Source organism: Chinchilla lanigera, unplaced genomic scaffold, assembly GCF_000276665.1.
Source record: "Chinchilla lanigera isolate Chin_1 unplaced genomic scaffold, ChiLan1.0 scaffold00009, whole genome shotgun sequence".
In the NCBI taxonomy this organism is placed as follows: Eukaryota; Metazoa; Chordata; class Mammalia; order Rodentia; family Chinchillidae; genus Chinchilla; species Chinchilla lanigera.
Window position 1 is genome coordinate 3743021 of NW_004955410.1, and position 25883 is coordinate 3768903.

At 40.8% G+C, this 25883-nt stretch overlaps 1 protein-coding gene across 4 annotated transcripts in view; it reads left to right on the forward strand.

The window, feature by feature from the left end:
• Cacna2d1 (calcium channel, voltage-dependent, alpha 2/delta subunit 1) overlaps positions 1 to 25883 on the forward strand; it is a 419185-nt gene that overhangs the window by 198623 nt on the left and 194679 nt on the right. The window lies entirely within an intron of this gene.

A 25883-nucleotide genomic window follows, 5' to 3' on the forward strand; every position in this document is an offset into this window, starting at 1 on the left:
CAGTGGCTGCGCTGCAGGCTGCTGAGAGAGAGTGGTGGGCCGAGGAGAGACCCCTCCCCGGGACCACAACGCTTCCACCTCAAACTCCACGAACGCTTCTGTTGAGAACACTGATGATCGCCAGGGCCACCAGCAAAGGAAAGCTGTGTCATTTTTATGTCATTTATAAATTGCATCCAGTACAATCAGTTCCTTATTTTCATTGGTTCTTATAAACAAGTCTGAAGTTACAGGTTTAAAAATATTTATTCCCTAAAAATACTACAAATAAAACTAGTGGAACCATTTATACGTGAATAACCTCCTTGCTTTTGTTTTGCTTCTTAGCTTCTGGGCATGCACCTGACAGCCTACCTGCGTCTTCCTCTGTATGTAAACACACACTGGGAGCTGCTGTTTTTCCCAGTCGCTGATGCTACTGTGGGAGCAGTCATTCCATCCTCTTTTTAAATTAGCTGTGCTGCTACTAAATCTCCTAACCAAATGCCTCCCTTCCTTCCTGCTATTCTGGGACCCAAAGCTGAAAAATAAGCCTCAGGCTTTGCCTGCAGAAACAGAATGAAAACTGTTCTTTTTGCAATTAAATTTGCATATATTATTGAATACTTTAAATATTTCATTTGACTGGAACTAATTATTTTATTTTTTAAGTATCCAAGTATCAAATTTTGTTTATTGAATACTACAGCAGTGGCAGTGTTACCATTTGACAAATTAGTAAATAAATTAAAAATGCAGTTATTGTTGAGAGTTATTATTAATATAACATAAATCTTTGCTTGGACTTATGTAGCTTTTCTACTTTCTTCATTTCTAATAGAGGCTGTTTTAATTAGCTGATTTCAGCACTGTTTTCTCATGTAGAAAAACAATTCTCTCTATGTACATACACACACGTACACACACTCACCTGCTAACACATGATAGCTCTGGACTGAGTGCGTTTAATTAATTCACACTGAACTAGTAAATACGATTTCTGAGTAGTAGGCCTGGATTTAACACAATAAGTTGAGAAAAAGCATAAATTCACATTCATGTTTCCTTAAGTAGATACTCTCAGGTCATGATAACAGTAGTGCTACAGAGCTCAACGTATTCTTTGGATATTAGTGAGAAATTTCCAGATAAAAGCACTGTCTACGAGGATTTTTTTTCTTCAGATTTTAAGTAGCTGATCTTTTATATAAAGAACCGATAAAGTTGCACGTTCATTGGAATGACAAGGATTGGGAAAGGCCCCCGGGATAGTTAGCACGGTGAGAACGCGCTGCCCGAGGTTCCTCTTCCCATGGTGTTTCAGCGCACATCCCAGCTCTGTGGTTGAACACGGCCTGCTGCAAAGGGTCCTCAGCTGTATGCTGTATGGATTGTTTATATTTGATTCCATCATTTTAAAAATACTTTAAAGAGGGAAATCTGTTGTTTGAAACGGCCTCTTCCTTCGAGACTACCAGGACTGCCTCCCCTCGCCTAGCCGGCCTGGAGCTGGGCCTCAGGGAGGCTCAGCGCCCTGGAGGTGAGCCCTGCCCGCTCTCCCGAGGGGCCCCCAGGCGCTGCCCTCCCTTGGCCGCGGTGTATCTGTCCAGCGACTGACGAAGGGACCCCGGGAGCGAATGGTCCCCTGCTAGCGCGCGCGGAGACCTGAGGAGCATCCCCTCAACTGCGCACCGCCGCTGTCCACGCGAGCACACGCGCACCCAATGCCAGCCCCGCCCCATCCTCAAGGCTGCGCCTCTCGGCCTTTCTCAGTTCCTGGGGGATCTCAGCCAGATCACCCCCGGGGCGCCACGCTGCGGGGCCCTGGACCCTACGCACCGGCTCCCTCCGAACGTCCTCTCCGTGTTAAGCGTTTGCACTTTTGTTTGAGGAATGTATAATTTTCCAAGTTAAGAAACGGCCTGTGAAAAGGGTATGTTCACAAATTAACAATATTTAATGACAAAAAGTTTACTATATTGAAAGGTCAAAATAAAAGAATATAAAAATTTGTTGAAGAAGTAAATTTATAGTAACAGAAATAATTATAGAGAATGATGCACAAATCCAAAGCCACACATGTAACCTGTAAAAATTGTTAGAATATGTAAAAATTCATGTTTTTTGTTTTTTCGGGAGAAGATAGAAATGAAGTTCACCTTAATTGCCATATGTATTGCTTTCTAAGATAGAAATATTTTAAATAAAAATACATGCATTTTATTAAAGAAAGGTTAATAGATAATTATTTAAAAGCAAAAATATTCAAATCTTATTATCTTGTCTAAAATATAGTCTGGCTAACATTAATGATACATGAATTTTTTATGAATATACTTATGCGGGGAAGGTCTATAAATATTTATAGTGTAAATTTTGTTTGATAAACTTGTTTTGATGAACAGTATATACACACATCCTACTTAGATCTGTGAGAAGAGACGGTATCAGTAATTTCTATACTGTACTCTGCTGCAGTCTTTGGAATATTTACATATGTGTATGTGGGTATATACACATATATGTTTAGACTTTTTCCCTACTAATGGAAAATTATATTCATAATTTATCTCCAACCTCAGGCAAACAATATTCTGATTTCAGACTCTGGAATTGTTTTGCTGCTGCTTCTATTTCATAAGATGAAGTCAAGCCATATGTATTCTTTTGTGTGTCTAGCTTCTTCACAGAGCATAATGTTTTTGTGATTCATTTGTGTGTTGTGTATGGCAGTAATTCCTACTTTTTTATTGGTGACTAGTAGGCTGCTAATTAAATATACCAAATTTGTTGATGTATTTTCCTATTGATGTTCATTCACGTTCTGCTTGTTCTTCCTATTATGAATAGAAGTGTAGGTTCTTTATGGTGGGCATACATATTTATTTTGTAGGGGTAGGAGGTAATATAATATATCCAGGAGTGGAACTGCTGGACCGTAAGATGGGAATATATGTAGCTTTATAAGAAACTGCCAAAGAGGAGAATTCAGTATAAAGTTATTTTTCTCTGAAAGCTAACTGCTTTCTAATTTCTCTCTCCTCATGTCAGTGCTGTTGAAGACAAGAGGGTTCAGAGGTGACCAGAATCCATGGCTCTGTTGACTAAAGTATCTTCTTAAATTTTCCAAAAAACTTTTGGTAATTTTCCTTTACTTAATAAAAGCTTTTAAGGTGAACTACGCGAAACCATTTCTTACAGGTTCCAGAGCCCCAGGCTTACCCTCATTTGTGGCCTGATTACCTTAGGAGCGTTAGGTGTCATAATGTAGTCCGCAAGGCGTTTTCTTTCCATTAATTTTCTAAAGTATATCTATTTCTCACTCTTGGGGTTGTAAGACACTGCGCAGATTCACAAACCAGACACACGTAGTAGTGTTTGTGTGTCTGACCTATTAATACAAGTAAGTAAATACCGGCCAGCGACAGTAGTGCTCAATCACTGAAAATAGTGATGGCCACGCAATTAATGCCTCCCCTTGAACGAGTCAGTAGCTTGGGGGACAGATGTGCCTGTCACAGCCGTCAAGTGGAGTCCCCGGCACCAGAGAGGCCGGCGTTTACACGCTGCTCCTCTGCTCTGTAATCAGACACGTGAGCCAAGGAGGAGAGGTCCCACCCCAGTGCAGGGAAGCAAGTGAGCCCCTCACAAAGCCCTGTTTCCCTTAGCGTGGGTCCATCGAGCTGAGGATCCAAATCTAGAAAAGTCGTTCCGGAAACGAGTTCCTTCCTTCTGAACAGGGAGGAGGAGCGCTTTTTCCTGGGTAGCAGGGCAAAGCGGGAGCAGAGCGAGGACGGCTGTCTTTGCTCCCTGGAACCCTCTGTGGCCACCCCCGGTGGCGATCCGGGGGTCAGGGATGCGTGGAAAAGAATCAGCGAAGGCGGATCTGTGCGTGTGGAGGTAAGCGGAGGCCGCTGCTGGACCCACCCACACACCCTCACACCCTCACACCCTCACACCCACACACCCTCACACCCTCGGCCGGCGCGGCCCTGGCCCCGGGAAGCACCGGCCCGCTGCTGCTGTCTGGTGGGGCGGCCTGGCGTCACCGGCTCCCAGCCTGGCCATCAGCCTTCGGGGACCAGCCTCGGAGCCCCGCGGGCTCTCTGGGCCTCGCAGGCGGCCCACAGCGCTGAGGCCAGGCCGGAGGAGACCTGCCCGGGTCCTCGCGGGGCGGGGCGGCAGGGCCACGTGGGAGCCTGGCCCTCTCTCCATGGACGCGCCCCTCCGTCCAGCCCGACCCCTTCTCATGGGTTTTCGTCTCCCTGTGCCTCTGGCTCCTCCTGTGCACGATGGCACCCTCAGTGGGACCCGCGGGAGGGGGCCGTCCGGGCCGGGGAGCGCACCCCAGAGCACTTTGTGTGCATGCCACTGCCTGGCTGCTTTGCTGGCTGTGGATGTAGACGTGAGCGCAGCCCGCAGGCCTGGACCTCGTCCAGCACAGGTCCTGGATCGCCCCGCAGCCCGCAGACACCCTGACGCTCGGAGTCTCTCAACATGAGATGTAAAAGGGTCCATTTCCCTTACCTTTGTTCCATCTGTACATACACATAGGTACACGTATATGTACTACTGTACTACTCTACATGTATGTTTACATGCCTGTGCCATACCTGTGCATGCCTTTCAATAAATGTCACAGAATTAAAGGTAAGTTAAGATATAGTGGAAAAACGCAGTAGATAGTGTACCTGAAGATACAGCTTTTGATGAGGTTCCTGAAGGCTAAAATGTGCAGCATAATTTTCCGCCTGGAAGTCTTAATTTTCCGGCATAACGTGTTTAAAAGTAATTGTACCATATTAGGATGTTTAGTTCTTCTGAAAAATGGTTCCTAACGTGTCTGTCATGCCTAAGGCATACTCCACGTAATTGAATTTGTGAAGAAGGACCAGTTTTAGCAAATCCTTGGTTTCTTAAGTGCTTGTATCCTATCGCAGTGCATTCAAAGTGATTTCCGCCGCACAGGAGGAAGACCTTCCTCGACTCATCCAAGGGCCCGTACACTGGAATTTCACATGCCTGTGAATGACCGTCTTTGCAGTAGAATGCCCACACTCGTGTTGTGATTTATGATTCACAAAGTTGTGGCACATACATAATTCTGAACAGTTCCTAAGGGGCCAGGGATATAACCTATGGCACAAGTGCCTGCCTGGCAAGCGCAAGGTCCTGAGTTTGATTCCCAGTACCAAAAACATCCACAAAAAACAGTTCTTAGGTCTTTGAATTAGGAAACTCAGTTTCTCACAAATATATTTTCACGTACCTAAAGATCAGGTATGTTATTCAAAGAACTACTGATGAGCTGAAAAATATCATGTTCTTGTTCACTTCATTAATTATATTTAAATCGTAGATTTTGTGATTGAGCATTCCAAAATATTGTATTTTGTCTCAGTAGCATATTTTAAGTTAAAGTAATCCTTAATAAAGATTAATTTCTCTGTGAATATTTTTTTTTTAATTTTGAACTGGGATTGCCAGGCAGGCCCTACTCCACTGAGCTGTCCCTGCCCCTTCCCTATGAATTTTAATCCCTGAAGAAGTAACCTGTTTTCTTCTCTATGCTCAAATAATTTACTAGATAGTTAAATGCTTGAAGTGGCCACAACTTCTCATTGACTTGGTGTTACTCAATACTTTAATTTTTAAAAATTCAGATAAGATGTTTTCTCAAAAACAGATAGAGTTTTTTGTTTTTTTTTTGGTTGTTTGGTTTTTTTCTGGTACCGGGAATCAAACTCACGACCTTGTGCTTGCCAGGCAGGCGCTGTGCCACTGAGCTAAATCCCCAGCCCCTACAGATAGAGTTCTGCAGTCTCTTTTTTCCTAGGTAACGCTCGCCCTTCCTTCTCCAAAGCATGTGCTGTTTCGAGCCGGCAGCACTCTCCCCTGCTCCTCCTGTGGCCTTCTTTACTCTGAAGCAGCTCTGTTCACAGACAGAGAGCGTGCCGGCCGGGAGCACCACCCAGCTCTGTGCCCAGCCGTCCTCACCGCTGCTGTCCTCACCTGGCTTCTTCCTTTCTGACTCAGCAAACTGGAGTCTGATTTTGTCTAAGTCTTTCAGTCTTCTCCTGTTTTTCAAATCTCTTCTCCAGCTCTTTCATGACTTTGCTCCTCTCCATCAACAGTTCCTGTTTTCTCTGCTTCTTTCTTTAAAACAAAATACCCGTGACTAGGACAACTGCTGAACCAGAAAAAAACTACACACAACATCACAACCCAAAGCATCTCTCTGCTGCTGTTTCACTATTTCCGGACTCTTTTTCCAAATTTTTTCTCCTGACCATCATACTGCAGTCACTGTTCAACAGGTGCTCTACCGGGGAGCCCCATCGATCTCCCCAAGCCCTCGCAGGGATCCTCAGGAGCAGGGTCTGTAGGATAATGTTCAACCCTCACCAGACCAGTTGTTAGGACGACCGTCTTCCTGTCTGGAAATGTTGGTTAGGGCTATGAGTGCCATGTGTCCTACTCAAAAAAGCGCAGTTGGTTCCAAAATCTAGTTCTGGGTGTAGCAGATGTCTTATGATGAGGCCGTGTAATAAATGTTGAAGACAGCAGCTGGTCAGAGCCAAGATGTCCACAGCCAAATGACCCCGGCTGAAGACCACAGACTTCCTGGTGTGCTGCAGAGGCACAGGCTGCCTGGGAAGAAATCACTGCTGCTGAGCGTCCACTTTTAGAGATGTTTGGTCAGAGACTTCCTTCCCAGGACTTCATTCAGTACCACGAAATCAATTTTAAAGTTGGAAAGCAGCTCATCAAAGGCAGAGTGAAAATGTGTCAAGTATAACTGGCTAGTATGTTAAATGCATTTGTTCTTAATAAGGCTTGCTCTGTAAGTATTGAACTTTGGGTAGAGTTAAGGGTAGGATAATATCTCAGTCAAGTAAAGTTGAGCTTGTATGCTTTAAAAACCATCACAGAATATTCTTAAAAATGCTTTTTAAGAAATAGAGTACATCATCTTCTTTATATTTACCTCAAGATAGTGTATGTTTCCGTAGTTTATGTTGTTCTCGTGTAATAAATGTTTTGCTGAGGGTCTACTGTATAAGTGAGACATGTTATTTTGGTTCCTGCTAAATCTTTTGATATTAAAATATTAAAATATTAAATATTAAGACTATTCTGCCCCTGTTTTTCTTCTCCCTTGACCTGTACATTGCAAAACCAACTCAAGAGCCTCTTGGATTCCTCCTTTCTGTTTTCCTTACTGGTTCTGCTGATCCTTCTACAGTACCAATAAATGTTTCTAAAAAGTTGACAGTAATCTCTTTATCATTCTCTGTGTAGTCCTTTGCATAATCGTATTAAAGTTTCTCACACATAAGATGAACATCATGTTAATATGCTCCTCTTTTCAGGCTTTAGCTCCTCATCCCAAAATGTCAAAATCTCCAGCCAGACCCATAGGTCCGGAGTACACCCCCAATCTCAAACTCAGTATGCACATTTCCTGTAGACACTCCTTCCTCTAGACCTCGTGGCTTGAGAAAACTTTAACAAAGCCATTTTTGTGTCAAACTTTTGCATCCGCCTTTGTGACCTCTCTGACACACGCCCAGTTGACACTGCGTGCACACATTTCTTCAGTTTCCCAAGGTGGTCATGGGTGCAATGCCAAAGTTCCTGGGAAAGCTAGAAAAGGGTTTTAAGTGTCTCTCACAAAAATAACATTGAACCGAAAATTAAACTTCTCAAGTATTTAAGTTTTTTTTTAAGAAACTAGTTGCAAGATGAAATTTTCTTCTCTCAGTCTGTTCAATTCTACATGCATAGTTCCTTTGAAGTCCATCAGATTGCGATCGCACACACCACCTCAAAGTCGAGTGGGCTGCAGCACCCACACAGCTGTCATTCCCTGTTTCCTCCTGTAGAATCTGTTCATATGTATCCCTGACCATTTGCACTTTTTTGATATTCTAGTTTTAAATATTTGGTTTTGCTTAGGATTTATAGGGCATAGTGCATGCCTGTAATCCCAGCACTTGGGAGGCTGATGCAGAAGGAAAGTTCCAAGTTGAAGACCAGCCTGGGCTACAAAGTGAGCTCAAGGCAGCCTGAACCGCATAACAAGACTCTGTCTCAAAAAGACAAAAAAAGAAGGATTTATAGTGCACATACATAGATACGTGCAGGGACCTACACATGCACCCCTATGTGTCTTGTTAACAAAAAACAGGAGGAAATCAATGGAGTTTATTCTTGTTTTGACTTGGACTTTCCTTTTCTTTAACTTTTTCTTTGAGTTTTTAAAAAAACGTGAAATACTTTTAAAGGCAGGGTTTTCCATGATAGAAGGTGGAAATGAATGGAAGGGAAAACCAAGGGTTTTGTACCAGATAATATTCAAAGCAGCTTGCTGTGTTCTTTCAGCTAGAAAGTGGTGATTAGATTTTCAGCTTTGGAGAAGCGCGAGACAACCTAATTAAACACCTTTTTTGCTGAAAAGCAGGTTGATAAATCCAGATTGCTTTGGGAAGCTCAAAGCTTTTATCAGAAAGGTAATACTGCAAAAATCTTTTAAAGGAGTAGCTTTTGAAAAGACTTCGCAGTCTAGAAATAAATTTTAACTATATTTAAATAAATATGCATGTGAGAATTCTATATGTGTAAAACATATAGCCAATGATATATAATGAGCACATATTTTCTAATAATAATAAATCCATTTAATAGCTTTCTAACTTCTTAGATTTTAGATTGCACTTTATAAATGTATTTATGTGTTTCTCTTTATGTGGTTTTTATATAAAAATTACATAATAAGGGGATTGAGTGGAGATTGGGCTGAAGAAAGAAAAGTATATCTTTACAAATTGAGGAATTGTACACAAAATCTTTTATTTTCCTCATGAGCGCAGTGTATACTCCTGTTCCTCATACTGGCACACTTACTAGGAGTGGATTGCTTACCTTTACTTACAATGAACTGTATTTTGTGATTTTGTAGAATCACTCATTATCATGCCTTGTTTTCTAAGGAAAATATGTTTCCACTGTCCTTCTTGATTTCCATTGACTCTGTGGACAGGTTCTTTATATCATCCAGTTTGTCACTGTATAAAGCGCGATCGGCTTAGTGGTCCCTCAGGCCAATCTCTATCCTTATGGAGTGCCATAAATTGATTCTTTTCCATAAATCTGAGGAGAAATGGTTATGGATTGAAGGATATTGGGAGGATTCTTTCATATCATTGAAAGCAGCCCAGAGCACTGTCAGAAATCACTGGATATGACAGGGTTTGTCTGAAGAAGACACTGGATTTCCTTCAGTCATAGGGAAAGGTGTGAACAAACCCGCACAGTATTGGACGACTAAGTTTATCTTTTTGGAAGTTGATTTTGTGGTGGTGTCTTATATTACTAATGAGATTTGAGGGAAGTTAATGAGGCTGAATCCTCATTAGATAGCCCTGCTTTTTTGTATGTTTTGATAGCAAAGGATGGTTATCGTCTTTTAGTAATTAATCTCCTTTGTGCCATAGAACGGATATTTGTCTAAAATGATTTATTCATAGTTAATACAATTATGGATATGAAGCAATTAAACACTGGCTCACATTCAAGATAAAGAAAACTAATTGATAAACTGAATTTCATGCATAGACCAAGAACAATACCATCTTGTCCTGGTGAAGAATAGTATCATTTTAGCTACATAGATTGTTTGCTTCCCATTATAAAATTTTGTTTCTCTTCTTCTTAAAAGCCTTTCATCAGGACTCTACAAATAGCACCTTCTCGTGGTTAACGTCCTCTTGCTCCAGGGATTTTTTCCATGTTAGATTAGCCTGGCTAAGTATTTGAAATGGTAAACTTTAAAACATTTATCTTCGAAATAGGTCTGTAATGAAGTCTGTGGCTCCTACTGGTTGATATATTTAATGTATTACTTTGTCTTCACTTTAAAAATCAATCCAAAAACCAACTCCTAATAAATTTGATGGCCAGGATATGCCCCATGTTGATTATTTCTGAAGGCATTTCTATTTTTGAGCTGTTTTGGAGTAGGTATTGTAGCCTTAGCTCCAAATGGCAAATCTTAGGTGGAAAACCTTTTGCACAGTGGGCAAAGCCAGGGGAAACAGTAAGACACAGGTGCTGCCCGCTGAGTCACTCTGCAGTCCACCCATGCGCCTCCGCCCACCTAGCACGTCATCTCAGTAAAACTCTACCATGCAGTAACTGGGAACAAAGTACTGTAGTCCCGACAGGACTTGCTCAGTGTTGAAACCGGTTGATTCTTAGAAACCTAATTTCTGTACTGCTTCCTGAGAAGGTAGGCATTGCACCAAGTTCCTGTGGTGGTATTTAATATCCTGTTACTGTATTTATTTACACAGATTCATTCTAGGCCAATTTATTTGACAATCTGCCAAATACTGAAATATGGTTTAAACATAACTACTGTATAATTTTGCTTAAAGTGTCGCACCCACCAGTTATTTTGTCATATTTCTTAAATTCTTATTTTACTTCCTACTTCCTTCATAAATTCATCTAATCCAAACTAACACCTACTTAGTATACTTTTGTTCTGATATATACATGTGTGTATATATATATATATCTTTGTGATACTTATATTGTTTAATGTTGGGGACTGAATGCATAGGCTCCTTGAAATTCGTATGTCATAATCTGACCTCCAGTGTGATGACATTAGGAGCTAGGGCTTGTGGCAGGTGATTGGACACAAACGAGTTTTACTCTTCTGAAAAAAGGACCTCATAAAGCTCACTACCCCTTTTGCCAAGGAGGACATGGAAGATCACTGTTTATGAACAAGAAGGTGGAAGGTGACCCTCCGTGGTCCCTGAGGCGGGCAGTGCCCTGACCTTGTGCTTAAGCAGCACCCAGAACTGTGAGGAACAAGTGCTTGTTCTTCATGCTGCCTGGGCTGGGCTGTTCTTGTTTAGTACCCCACACTGGCAAAGGTGTATCATAAGGCAGCTACGTTTGTACCTGAGGCACCACAGTATCTTGGAAAATCAAGCAGTAAATAAACTAGTGGATCAATGAAATGCACTGATTGATTTAATGAATTAAATCAACTTTGATTTGTTGAGGAGTACCAGCTGTTTCCTCACAAATGTTGACTAGGTACATTTTTGATGTTTATCCATTTTGATGTTTATCCATTTATGTGATTGTTTTGTGATGTTGTAATTAAAATACTGACAAATGATTCTTATATACACATCTTGGTGGAGTAATAAATACTATTGTAAATGGACCTTATTAGCTTTCTAGCAAGTGAATTTAAATTAGTCGGTATGTTTTCCATGCCTGTTAGTGAAATGCCCTGCCCCATACCTCAGAGGAGCATTGCCTTATGACTTTGGTTCTTTCTAAAGCTTGTTCCTTACTGCGCACCTTTTGTGTGTTCTTTCGTGAGTCCTTAGTGTTTGGAAGAGAGACAGTTGGAGGTATATTTGTGAAGCTCCTCCCACAGTTAACCTGTCCTGTATTCCCTGAATCTGGCCCATTCCTTTAGGGCACATATGTTTGCCTCTATGTTTATTTTCTTCAGGATAAATTCTTTTCCTGCAAGTGTCTAGTTAATTAATCCTTTGTGGAAACATTTCCTCTGCCCTCCTAAACTTTCCATAGTGAATGCAGAACACATGTTCCTCCCCTTTATTTTTCTTTTAAATCATAGGTATGACAGAATTCTCTGGAAGAATTAAGAGTTAATGAGAGAATGGAGAGTTAAGGACTTTTCCATTGTTGTTTGGGGTTTTTTCTTTGTTCCCTGGTTGGTATAATTCTTACTGACAGTGAAGTTTTACTTTTGAGTTATCTGTGTGGGAATTTCTTCTGGTAAAATTTGGTGTAAAAGAACAGCCAAGGAATGTGGAAGTTGCCAGGAGACCAAAGAAGCAGGCACACAGACCCCAAATTGCACAGGGTTCAATTTATAGGAAACTCACTGACAGAAGAAGGGTCCAGCATGGCAGCAAGACCAGTGGGTCCCTGATATTTAGGCTGGAGGGAGGAAGCTTGTATGGCCACCGGGACAAAGAGGACTTTTCTCCATTCTGAGATGTTCCTGGTTTTTCTCAAACTGACAGCAAAAATGTCAGGGCTCTTCCTGGCATTGTGCGGGCCAGGGTCTTGTTAGCACTAAACCCTTTCCTTCCTTCCTTCTTTGCTTGTGTCCTCCACACACACACACACATCTTTCTCTCTGTTTCAGTTTGTGGGAGTGTGGGGGTGGGGAACAGGGCAGGCTTGCTTGGGAGCAGTCATGGCTGCCTGGACCCAAGATGGCCGCCATCAGGGGAGGCCGGCTGCCTGCAGTACTGGTAACAAGCATCCAGCCCCTAGGTCCCATTCCTTTGGCCTGATGTCCCAGCATTCCACTGCAGCAGTCACGTAGTGCAATTCTGGAAGGTAGGGAGGGAAGAACACAGCTGCCTCTCAGTGTTTCTGGGGGACCAGTTCCAGGATCACCCAAACCCACTCAAGTTCCTTCTATGAAATGTTTGAATATACTCTGTGCACATCCTCAGGTATACTTTAAATCATTTCTAGGTTGTTTATAATAACCTAAAAGAAAGCAAAGCTTATGGAAATAGTTGTATTGCTTAAGAAATAATGACAAAAAAAATTCATGTTCTATATAGACACAATTGTTTTCAAATGTTTTCAGTCTGAGGTTGGCTGAATACACAGATGTGGAGCTCAGAGTTACAGCAGGCTTACCATAATCCTATGACAAAGGGTTCTCCTAATTTACAAAGTCAATGCTAAATTGAATAAAGACTAGAGAGGGTTTTTCTTTGTCTTTTTGAGACAGGGTCTCTCTATGCAGTTCAGGCTGGCCTTGAGCTCACTTTGTAACCCAGGCTGGCCTCAAACTTGCAAGGATCTCCCTGCCTCAGCCTCCCAAGTGCTGGGATTACAGGCATGTGCCACCACACCCTACTAGAGAGGTGTTTTTACAAGTGGTTATTTTGCTGTTTGATATGTGTTCTGAGGTACGTGCTAGTGTACGTGGAGTGAGGACATATTATTCCTGTTTATAGTTTTTCTTCTATTTAAGTGACCTTGAGAACAAGTTGTATAATTTTTCGTGTCTGGTAGGGTAGAGACAAGGACTCCAGGATAGGTCAACATGATTTGGGAGATTTAACCTCTATTTACTCATCTGTGAAATGGAGCTAATGGTAATGTTTACCAAGTCTACAGGAAAGATAGGTGAAAAAATTCTGGAAAAATCAGGAAAGATGGTAGCTCCTGATTTTATTTATGTCTCATTATGATGGGTAACACATGCATATGTATAATAAATATACATATATAACTTGAATTTTTCTTTAAAAAGTCAAAAGAAAACTTGAACTTTTCACTTGAGAGCCAGGAGTTTAAACTTTTATCACTGTGTAGAAGTCTTATACCTAAGACATTGAGAAGAAAATTATAGGGTAATAATGTAAGAATTATTAAGAGAATCTTTCATAAGGTCAGGAAAGGAAGCTTTTACTACAAGTGTTAAAACTAAATAAGAATAGTGTTGCTCAACTGAACACAAAAACTAAAGAACTACTGAACAGCATTAAAACTATCGAAAACAAGAATGGCCTTTTTTTCCAATTCCTAGTGAATGTTTCTGAGATTTTTACAATGTAGTAAATTCTCTATCTCGCAAATGTGATTGACTGCTTGAAGATGATATAAGTGAGGGGTGCACTCGGCACACGTGTGCTTTTGTCTACCATGGAATAGGCACAATTCACCCTCAGATATATTCACAAAAAAAGAGGAAAATGTTTCCATAGCAACATTACCAAAACAGAAAATCTGCCTACTAAGATCCCACGTTAAGACCTCCCACTCACCAAACTAGCAGCTTGTGTGAGTTCACAAAACTCAGAGGTAAATTATTTAAAAGTGAAAAGAAATTAAAACAAGGGAAGAATGATAGTTTATAATTACTCAGGAAGGAGCAGGAGGTAAGGGAAGCAAATCCTCTTTGATGTAATAGTCAGAAGATGTGTAGGGACCAGGAGAGTGGGGATGACCGGTCATTCCTGTGAGGTGGGGAAGGCAGTGGGGGAGTCGCGGAATCCTGGGTACACTTTCATGCACCAGACCTCTGCCTGCTGATTGCACCTTCAGTAAAACAGGAGAACCCTGTCCTCCTTTACCACATCTTAATCTGCAGGGGCTGACGTTGACAAACAACTGCTTGTTTTTTAAAAAGCTCAATCCATGAATAAGAATCAATGGAATGGGAGGGCTGGGGATTTAGCTCAGCAGCAAAAGCGCCTGCCTGGCAAGCGCAAGGTCGTGAGTTCGGTTCCCGGTACCGGAGAAAAACCAAAACAAAACAAAAAAACAAAACAAAACAAAACAAAAATACTCTGGTTTCTCTTCAGAATCAATGGAATGGTTCCAGCTCCATTTTAGACAGGAAGCAAAATAAACTTTTTGTCCCCATGTTTTCAAAATCAGTTTGTATTTTCAAGTTTCCTAAAATTTTCATTGACCACGCCCTGCTTGACATTTCAAATGAAATTTAAAAACAACTTGTGAATCAGATTTAGAGTAGCTGCATGAACACTTTGTGGTAGTTTTATTTACCATGTATTATGAAAACCTCACTGCTTTCTTCCAGTTTTGTTGTGCTTTCTATTTTTTTTTTTTTTAAATTTACCTCTAATAGTTGATCACCTGAAATAAATCCTTAAAAGCAGCTTGGGGGAAGTGAGAGGTAGTGGATGTCCCTCTGCTAGTTGATTTTAAAGTTGATAATAAAGGCTATTGAAAAACTCTTGAATTTTCATAAAGGAAATAGAAAAACAGTGATTAGAAAAGGCTTAATGATAAACTATGAGAGAAAATAAATGCCCTTTACTGAAAAGATAGGCCATTGAAGTTATTTTTCACCATAGAGATAAAAATAAAGCTGATTCCCTTTTTTAACCAGCTATTCCTGTGTACCATTTTTTCACTTATCTCCCATATATACATATGCAAATATATATCTGCTTACAAGAAAGAAAGGGCAAATACACATGCAGTTTCATTAATGACAATTAATGATCTTTAGAAATTGATGATTACAGGTTCCAACATCAATCTGATTGTACCATATGCTGTTGTTTTACCTATTTTGTCCATGAGTCTGATGTCATTTTTCCTTATTATTTTACTGTTTCCAAGTTAAAGCTAACTCGCTGAGACACTAAGTCCATCAAACTAGAATAATCAGTAAAAGGAGGATTCTGAATTACGGTTAAATTTCTGAATTGATAGCACTTCAGAGAACTGGTGCAGTGGGCATGTGACTTATCTTCAGGACATCTGGTTTACGAGGTTTGCTTTGCAGAGGAGGAGCTTTAGAACCAAGGACTGCTGTTGCTCTTCCCCAGCGGTGAGTGCCTCCTGTCAGTGACCTTGAGGCTGGGCTGGAGCAGTGCTTTGGATGTCTGCGTTAGAGCGGGGCTTGTTGCCCTTCAGTGCACGTAGGGAACCCTTGGAGGCTGTGTCAGACTCTAGGTCTGTGGGGGCCGCCCAAGAGCCCCTTGCTTAATAATGGGTCTGGGCTGAGGTGCGGGTTTGCGTATTTCCCAGCATCCCTGATGGTGCCGCACGACGGGCGCGGCCACCCCTGAAGAAGCGCTGTTGAGAAGTGTCACAGCTCTCACACAGGTGTGCTGCGCAGGACGAAATACATGGTGACCCGCTGGAGTTGGAGCAGTGGATCTGTGTGTCATAGGGTGTGACCCAGCCGGACAGGACGTGTCATAAGTGTAACACAGCTACTGCCTGGACACCTTTTTCTGGAGCTGACAAAAGTTTTGCAAACCTGGTCATTTTGGATGTAGTACAGCATCCCTCACCTGGGTGGGTATTTGCAAATGGCCCGTGTGTTCCTCATTTGATCAGCCTCAAATGCCCAGCACACCCACAGCTGCGGGCCCTACTCCACACGGTGCTCAACGGAGTTGTGTTTTCCTCACACCAGCGAGGCCCAGCCTCAGATGAAGGCCTGGTTTCTCGTTTTCCCCTCTTGCCTGCTGCCTGAGCTGCTTGTCTCCTCCAGACATCCCATCCCGTCTGTCTCTGGGACCCCTAAGTAATAAATCCCCCATTTCTTCCTTCGGTTGCACCTCCTCCTTGTGTCTCTCGTGACCAAGGCCTCAGCGCTTCATCGGTCCTTGCCCTGCTCAGGCTGTCCCAGTGGCACAGTCTCCACTTCCGGCCACTCCCCAGAGAAAGAGCTCAAGGCCAACTTGTTAGGAAATGAGAGGAATAAAGATCACACGGTGAGGGGCTGATGAATGCACAAGGGTGGAGCTTTCATCTTACTTGTACTCTAACCAGTGGGCAGCCGTGGTCCCATGGGTGCAGGACACTGCAAAGTCACAGGAGCCTCCTGTCGGATGGTTGTTCCAGCTCTCCCTCCCCATGGGAGGGATGCTGTGTAGCCCAGCGGAGACTGTGTATGTGTGTCTCTACCTGAGCTTGGGAAACCCTGCTCTTCTCAATCAGTCTGCCAGCAAAAGATCCAACTTACCCAGCAGTGTGCCCTTTTTCTGGGCAGCCCACAGGTCTGGCTTCACTCTGGAAGGTGGTACATCTTCCTCTTTCCAAGCACGCTGCCGGGAAAGCAGTCCTGAAAGTATAGGAACTGTCTCCCAGCACCACGATTGACAGTGGGACAGATTCAGAAGGGATGGCCAGAGTAGTCTCAAAGCACTTACTCTCAGCAAGAATGAGCCCTGTTCAATAACTCCCTTCATTCCAGAAAGGATTTGTGATGGCTGTTTTTTATTTCTTAGGATGTATATGTAATACTTTCTGGTGATTATAATTTTAAGATTTCATCAATGTATTGACATTATATAGAGTCTCCTCATCTCTGTACCTCAGTTTTTAATATTTGGTCACTTGCATTTATTTAGGACTCCACAGACATCTTAGTTAACCCTAACAATAAAACACAATAGTATGTTATAGTGTACGTATTATACTCCTGATTTTATAGCTGAGGAAGTTGAGGCAGAGGTCTTCATTTAGGTTGACACTGGTCGCAGACATATTAAATAGTAAAGCTCTTTTTACCGTATTTCTTAGTTACTAGAGTAGTGAGCAGTATTTGCTAGGTTTGTAAAGAAGACATCAACTGGTGACATGAGCTTTTGGTACCTTAGGTTGATATTTACTTATCAGCAAATGACCAACAAAGAAATCAGCGACGAATGCCTTGGAACTAGCGTGGTGTGCTCCAGTGAGTTCAGGTCTCAGCTGAGGAAATGCTGTTTGCTTTCCCCACGTTCATGACCTCCTAGTGTAAACAGGTTAATCTTGTAGCTTAACTTCGCAGGACCCCAGAGCAGCTTTTAGCAGAACAGAAGGATAGACTAGATTTAAGAGTTGTCTTAAGAGCTGTTTTATTCTTTTTATTCCTCTCCTTTTTTAGATTCTCATCTTCACAGTGACCTGTTCCTGAGTTTTTGATTCTGCAGTGGTATTCAATGTTTAGAGAATAAGGGGGCTGCTTATAGATTATTTTCAGAGCCCCAGGATAGAGTTTCACGGGCTAGTCTGGGTCCCGCCTCACCTCCAGCCAAATCCTTATGTTTGGGGCTTGGACAGTGTCAAGTCAAACCAATGATTTTTAAGAATGATGTAGTTATTTAGCAGTATGTTTGCAGGAAGGCAACTTTTGTGGCTGGAAACTTACAGATGTCGCTTGCACAATAACATGATAATGGATGATGCGTTAGTGAACATAGTTATAGATGTTGATGCAATCTTGGAAGTGCTTATTTCTCCACTTCCACACACAGTTACTGAGAGCTTGCATTGTGGCCACACACTTTGGGAGATGTTGGGGGAGCACTTCCTACAGCCGTGGACCTCACACTCAATCCTTTAGGGGAGTAAGGGGACACTGAATACAACATGACAAATGTCATGGTACTGGAAGGCCTGTCAGCAGGAAGGGCAGCGGGATACTTTCGTTGACTTCTCTCAAATTGTATTTCTACTTAGAACACTGATTCTCAAAAAGTAACCAAGCTTATCTATCTCACACCTCCAGAATACTGTAGAAGAGTGAATCACAGCTTTGTTCAAGGAGAACATGCACCAGATTCGATCTATAGATGTGCAGGAGGATGCCAAGTATGGTGGACTGAGGGTCTTTGGAGGGTGGTGGTGGGGAAGGTGTTGGATGAGGTCCCTGCTTTTTAAACACGCTTTTTAGTTGATTGTGTGCAGGTGGTGGAGTGTAGTGCTGCTTTAGAAATAACTTCCAGTTGAAAAATGTGTTATTTTATTATTTTGTACTGTAGAGCCAAAGAAAGGTAATTATGGTTGTCAGTTGTGTATTATTTACTTTCACCATTGCTAGAGGGGTCTTTGTTGTTCTCACTGGATGATATCTCCTCTACCCTGGCTTCTGTTTTACAACAGTCTGCCAAAATTTTTTTTTGGTGCTAATTACATCTCTAAAGATTAGACTGGAAGCTTTGTGAAGAGGATTTACTAAGTATGGCAGATCCAGGTAAGAATATGCACATGATCCTGAACCTGTATTCCCAAAGATTTGTTTTCTAGTTGGCCACAAATAAAAAATTAAATGATGAGTGGTTTGATTTCAGCACATTTTATTTATATGTTTTGCTCATGTTAGGCTTTCTGAAAGCTTACTCTAGAAGGAAAAGTGGTATTTGCATTGTGAAGTTTTTATTTCATACAACGTGGCATGAAATCAATTGCAAAAAATGATAGAGCATAAAAAAGTGAAAGTGTATCTTTATTCTACTTTCCACAGTATAAGAAGTATGTGTGGTTTGGTTTAGTTTAATCTCAAATGTTTTATTATCAATTTTGATCGTTATTTTGTTTCATAATTCAGTATTTATAGAAGTGTTTAAATGTTAGTAGAGGCTCAATGACGAGACTACATATAGTACTTTATTTCTATAGCATTGCTCTATTTACAAGTAATTTAAATCAAAATATCTATTAAGAGTTATGTATCCTGTGCTTGTACTGCTGAAAAACAATGGTGAAAAAGAGAAATTGCTTTTACCCCCTTCAATAAACGTAATTAGATGGACTGTTGTTAAACTATTTTTACCAGGGTTCAGTAGAATTTTTCAATATTGGGATATATATTTTTCTCAGTTAAAATTGGGTTGTATTAAACATACCTTGTATATCTTGTGATGGCCCTGTTTTAAAATATGGGAAAATAAAAAACAGTAATTATACCTACACTCCACGTAGGTACATAGAGGAAAAAGTCTGTGAGGCCTACTTTGGGCAAGTGTTAGTGGACATAAGGAGCTTGTACTCTTGAGAGCAGAGTTACTGACCCACAGGATCTCAAGACCAGGGGGCCGGGAGGTCTTCTGTTAAATCCCCTCACTTGAGTAAATTGGGGATGATGGTACTGGGGGTTGAGTGCAGCCTTTTCCCTAAGCTACATCATTTGCCAGTGTCTGTACTGGACTGGAATTTGGGATAATCCTGTCTCAGCATCCCGGAGTGCTAGAATTACAGGGCTAAGCCAACCTTCCTAGGAGGGATGCTGGGGAGTAATTGAAAGTGCAGGAGGGGCCCCCAGGGGTAGCAGTGAAGGGCTGCTGTGCAGATGCAGGGCAGATGTAGTTCCAGTGCTGAGGGTTTCAGAGAGTGCCCAGCAGGGGCGTCCCTGCCCTCCCCTCCCCTCTCTGTGGGAGTCATTTTGACTTTCCAGACCTTAAAGGAGCTGTTTCTTCCCCGTCACTCACCTGAAGTCATCTCTTGTGTGGTGGAGACCAAGTCTTCAAGAGGGGCTGGCCTCTCCTTACACAGCTCATTTCCCTGTGGGAGCTGGTGGATATCCCTCCAGCCTTCAGCCCAAATGCAGCCTATGGGTGGGGTGAATCACCCACGGCAGTGTCAGATAATGTTTACATGTTTGAAAAACACATTCCCAACAGAGCCATGGGACGCCAATCACTTCATTAGCGTGAGTGCTGGGGTGGGCAGGGGTCGTCAGGGGCGGGGACTACAGTGGACTTCTAAGAGGTTTGTAATATTTTACTTCTCACATAAGAAGCTGCATATTAAATATAAAGAAAAAACAAGTTGAATTCTGCATGGTAGCTTTTCAGCATTTTCAAATACTCCCACAAAATCTCAAACTAAAACGAAGACCCTGGGATAAATCTTGTGATTGGCTAGCAGCGCCAGTAATTACAACTCTTCTTGTTCATTAACTTACACGTCGCTTGTTGGGAAAGAAAAACCCACATTTAAAAAAAGTGTTTGCTGTGTGGGAGAGCTACTAAAACAAAGTAAAATTAAAGCATGCAGATTATACCTCGCCAGAAAGCGTTTGTGAAGTGCTGACCTCAAGGGATGTGCTTGTGCGGTTGTTTACGTGTCTCAACTTTAGAAGCAGGAACTATTTCTTCTGTTTTGTTCTCTAAAAGCTACCCATAGCAAGTGCTAATAAGTATGCCTTAAGGAAAGGGACACACACTGTCTGTGAGATCGGATTTTGTCGGCAGGAGTAACCAGGTCACAGGAGCTTGCTGCTCCACCTGGCCACACCGTACTTCTGCTGAGGTACCTTTCCTCCCACTCAGGATGCCTGACTATTTACCTGGTTACCACAATTACCAAACTCAGCATGACCTGAAGTTAACTCATTTGGGTAGTGCATTCACACTGTATGACATGTCTGCCTCAAATCCCAGTTTCTAGCTTGACTTAAAAACGCTTTTTTGAAATGTGTTTCTATATAGGACATTTTAAACAATATGCAAGTATATGCGATTAACCTGAAGAAGAGCTTCTCTATATATTAAGTTTTTCATGGTACAATCCTTGTTCATTACGATATAGTACACTGATTGCTTCAAGGCTCAGAAAGAGTTCTATTGGACATAAATATTTTAATTTAAGTGAACTGCTTTCTTTGAAGTTATTGGAGAGAAAAGAGGATCTTCCTTCAAAACAGTATATGATACTAAATAGTTATGGAGGATTTATGTTGTTTTGTCCATTGATGGCTGCATTATTTCCTGTCAGCATAAGAATTGCTGAAGAAATGTCAAGTCTTTGATCTCCCTTCTGAGTGCCTTTCTAGGAAATAAGGCAATAAAGCAAAGCACGGTAGCTTTTACTCTTTTTCATTTCATTTGTGATAAAAATAGAATAACATAAGATTGAACTCATATTGATTGCTGCATTAAACTTTTCCCTCAGTTGCATGTGTTTTGACCCACCATGTGGTTCTAGAGGTGCAACCTTTTCTGCTGAGAAAACACAGTGAAAATTTAGAGACTATTGAGGAGTTTTTACTCATTTCATTCATATTTACACATTGAAGTGCTTATCAAAGATTAAAGGTCTAGGCTATGAAGTCATGGTGTAATGTTCAAACAGAGGCAAAATGCTAAGGATTTTATAATATATTATATTTTTAGCATACCAGATAAAAATATATGAGGTAAACAAATATCCTAGATACTGAAAGCGTTCATTGCCTAAACCTCTATATTTCATGAAAAGCAGTATCAGAATTCGATGTCATGTATGCTAATGTTTGAAGCAGGAACTATTTCTTTTAATTTATTCTAAAAAATTTATACATAACGTGCTTAGTCAGTGTGAATGAATACATAAAGTGCAATTAAAAATGGGTGTTCAATATACTGTAGCTCCAGCGTAACTGATGGGACCCATGCTTTGCTCTTCAGAACATGGAAGTCTGTTTTTTCACCTAACGCTATTTTCAGAAGGTGTTGTTAGACCACTGAAATGACTATCATAATTCTTTTGTATGTAAGGAACCTTTTGATGATGATAGATAAAACTCACTAGAGTGATAATTAGATTGTCAACATAGGCATAATACAGTAATTTCCTAATCCTTATTGGGTGTTAACTGTATGGACATTAATCATATAACACATGCATATTTTACTTGGATTAGTTGTACATATTTATTATCTCTTTTTTAAAAAGAAAAATCTTGACATACTTAGCTAAAGAAGTTGTTTTGGAATTGTTTGAATTTTGTCTAAGTCAATATTTGATATTTAATGTGCGTATCAGCAGTATTGGAGTTTAAACGTATGATCTCTGACAGATTAGTTTCAAAACTATCAAAGGAAATTTTCTTATAATTATTTCAAAAAACTTTGGAAAATCTTTGTGAGCAATTAGTTTACAGTCTAGAAAACAAAATTATTTACAGATTTGGAAAACAATCTATTTATGAGAAAATATATTTAGGTGTTATTGATTAGAATGACGGAACTGTCATTGTTAATTTCCTACCACTTTGTTTGTAATTCTGTATTGTCTGTACTGTTCTTTTGCTATTTTGTAAAAGGTTATCTGTCTGTTAATGTTTTCCTCCTTTTATTTTTAAAATAAAAAAAGAATGACAGAACTGTATCTTTATGCACTCTTAGTATAATTTCTTATCACCTGACAGACTTCAAAGCTATTAGAAAAGATCAAGATAGGATCAAGTGAAGGTTGAGGATGAATAGGTCTTCAAGGGGGATGATCTTTCTCTGATCTGATGAGCTGTTTCCATTCCATTTGTTCCCTTTCTCTTTTTCTCTTTATTTTTCTTTTCCTGGTAGACCACTGATTATCAAAGCTTTCGGCCTGATTAACAATGATCCAATTGGATTCAGGAATAAGACCTTTGTAAAGACAATTCCAAATCAACATATTACCGATATTTATAATGCTATTTGTTTTTGGATTCCATCTTCAGTAATTTCTAATATTTTCTTGCAAGTATTATTCAAAAATAGACCAGTCAGTGTTTTAATTCTGCTATTACAGTGTCTTCATTTACACTGGCAGTGTGTGGGCAGAAGACTTTTGATGGATCTCCATGATCTTGTCAGATGATCACAAAGTTTGAGTCAGAAGGCTTGGGGTCCAGTGTGTTAAGTTGGAGTCAATCAACTAATGTTTAAAATGATTTGCTATTTTAAATATTCAACATACAGATGCACATGTGAACATATTGATCACATTGTATATATATTTATCATTCCATATCTAAAGGATTTTCATATATGCATATACTGTCTCATTTTTAATAAGGTCACTTCATTACTCTTTCTGCCTTACCCTAATACGGACAGAATTAAGCTTAAAATATCTTCCATGGATATTCATGCTCAGCTGGGTTTTGTTTCTATCTGGCATTCAATCTGGGTTCACTGTTTGCTCTTATGTTTTTTTTTTTTTTTTCTTTCTGGTACCAGGAATCGAATTCACGACCTCGTGCTTGCCAGGCAGGCACTTTGCCACTGAGGTAAATGCCCAGCTCCCTTGCTCTTATATTGTGCTGTGCTATAAATCAAACTTTAAAAAAATTTCTTGTGAAGTAGGTTATAGTTACAGGATATACTGAGATAGTAAAGTGCAGAATTACAGACGAGCCACTAAGAAAATTCTCACATTTTATTAGATAGGGACTTTATTAGCCTTAAATACAATTTACTCGTGGCATTTAATGGTAGATCATTGGTTTTAAAAATGTCACTCGGCTGGAATAGAAGTTAATTAGAGGCTTGAGATGTCTAGATGATATGTCAGTTTTGTACAAGTGGTGACCAGCCAGCCTTTTGCCACAAAAAAAGAGCATCATCAGTGATCATGTATACTGGTCCCAAGAAAGACTTGGAATCTAAACTACAATATTTAGCTTTCACAAAATCTGCTGATTACAAGAAAAAGTTTCATGTACCTCATGAACAAAGGTGATTACAATAGTTTCTAGTTTTGCAAGGGACTATATAAAACATAGCAACTTTTCACCTCACAGCCGGCATTTAGAAATCCATGTCTCTCCTGTATTCAACTTGATGTCCCTAGCTTTCTAAAATTCTCAGAATCTTGCCACATGTGGCATTTACTTTGTACAATTAGTGTGTAAACTAGATTAGAAATAAAGCGGATTTGGACTGTCTCCCTCAGGGGTGTGGTCTTGCAGTGTGTTGGCATTATTTCCTGTTTCTGTGGAAGTGGTTAACTCACGCTTGCTGCCATGGCGGCTTAGTCAGCTTGGCATGCCTTCTGCGCATGCGCTCTGATGGGACTGTCAGTGGAGTGGCGGCTCGGCCTCCACTCTCTGCAGGGCTGAAGAGCTCAGGGATGAGCCCAGCGAAGCTGATGCGAGGAGGCTTGCTGGCTGGGAAGCATCCTTCACTGTGGGTGTGAAGGGAGAGCTTTGGGGTTCCTCCCCAAGACTCAAATGCCCTTGCAGTTCTTCTGTTTCTTATTCTTTAAAAAATAGTATTTTGTTTAAATTTCCAAAACTGTTAAACTTTTCTTTTGCCCCTTACACTTGAAACTTTGTTATATAAATGAAGGACGAGGTACATTCCAAATTTTGTCAAGAATGCCCTTTCATGCTTATGTCCCATTCTGCCTTTATCTTTCCATGCAGAGATTTTCCTACAGAGAAATTGCTTCCATTTGCCTTGTAACTTCCTTCTCCTTTTCTTCCTTTTTATCCATTGGAACTCTTTCTTCCTTTTTTGTTTTTCCATACTATGGTTTGAACCCAGGACCTTCTCCTTGAACTACACTCTCAGACTGATCTTCCTCCCTTCTTTCCTTCCTTCCTTCCTTCCTTCCTTCCTTCCTTCCTTCCTTCCTTCCTTCCTTCCTTTCCTTACCTCCCTCCCCCCCTCTTTCCCTCTCTCCTCTCTCTCTCTCTACCTCTCTCTCTTTTTCTTTCTTTCTTGCAATCCTCTGCCTCAGCTTCCCTCAGTGGTGGGATTACAGGCATCACCACTTTGCCTGGCTCATTTTCATCACTTTTGACTACATTTTAATTTAAATTTGAGTATGCAAATTTATTATAATATAGTATTGCTGAAAGTTTACATATGTCTTTTGGCTTTGATCTGTTTAGATTTTTGTAGGGATGGAGACCCTTGTTAAACTTCCTCTCCACTGGTACAGTTTCTCACATTTCTTAGCCCATTATACTTCATTTCTGTCTCACAACTGATAGATGAGACCACTGCCATCTAAGCATACTGTGGAGAATTAGTCTTTAAATTTAACAGAGGAATTCTTAACACTTTGTGCCTAATGCTCTAGTTTTGGGATGACACATAATAATGGAGCAGAATAAAAGTTTTTCTCTCTTCAAATTTTTGTTCCTTCAGTTTTTCTAGGGAATATGTATGAATTGCATGGAAAGATTAAAAAATAATTGCAATCTTCAGCTTAAATAGGTTCAGTCTTCTGTTAGACAACATTCTATTATCAGTGGTAATACTTACAGAGTATCTTTAAAAAGGAACAGATTATGGAATTAAATTTTAAGCACAGAAAGCAATAGACTAATGTAAAAGCTGGCCTAAAGGGATGTTTGCATTATCCGGTGTGGACTGGATCTCCACAGAAGAGCAGGCACAGAGGATAGTGCTTAGTGAATGGTCACGAACCATAGGCACCAGCAGACTGCTCTGACACCTGCATGCTCCTGAAACCTAAGCTGATAATTTGTGACTCTTTGTGAGGGAAACTTCAATACATTTACATTTATTGTTTGGCCTATTCTGAGTTCCAGGTGTGTAGACAGACACAGCCACAACAGAAATCACTTTTCCAAGTGTTCCAGGCGTTGGTCAATGCCCTTTATGTATAATAATGTCTTTAATCCTTTGATGACCCATGAAGCAAGCTTTCACATTGTTCACGTCAAAGAATGGACGTGAGACTTCACCTTGCCCAAGGTTGCTCATTGCGCGGGTAGCGAGGGCTGGTATTTGAACTCAAGGATTTTGCTTCTTGATGCCGCCCTTATTTGCTAGCTATTTTTGGCTCTTGTGAAAGCTCATCACATGGGAACATTAATGTGAAGCTCAGAAGGACAAGGAAAAAAA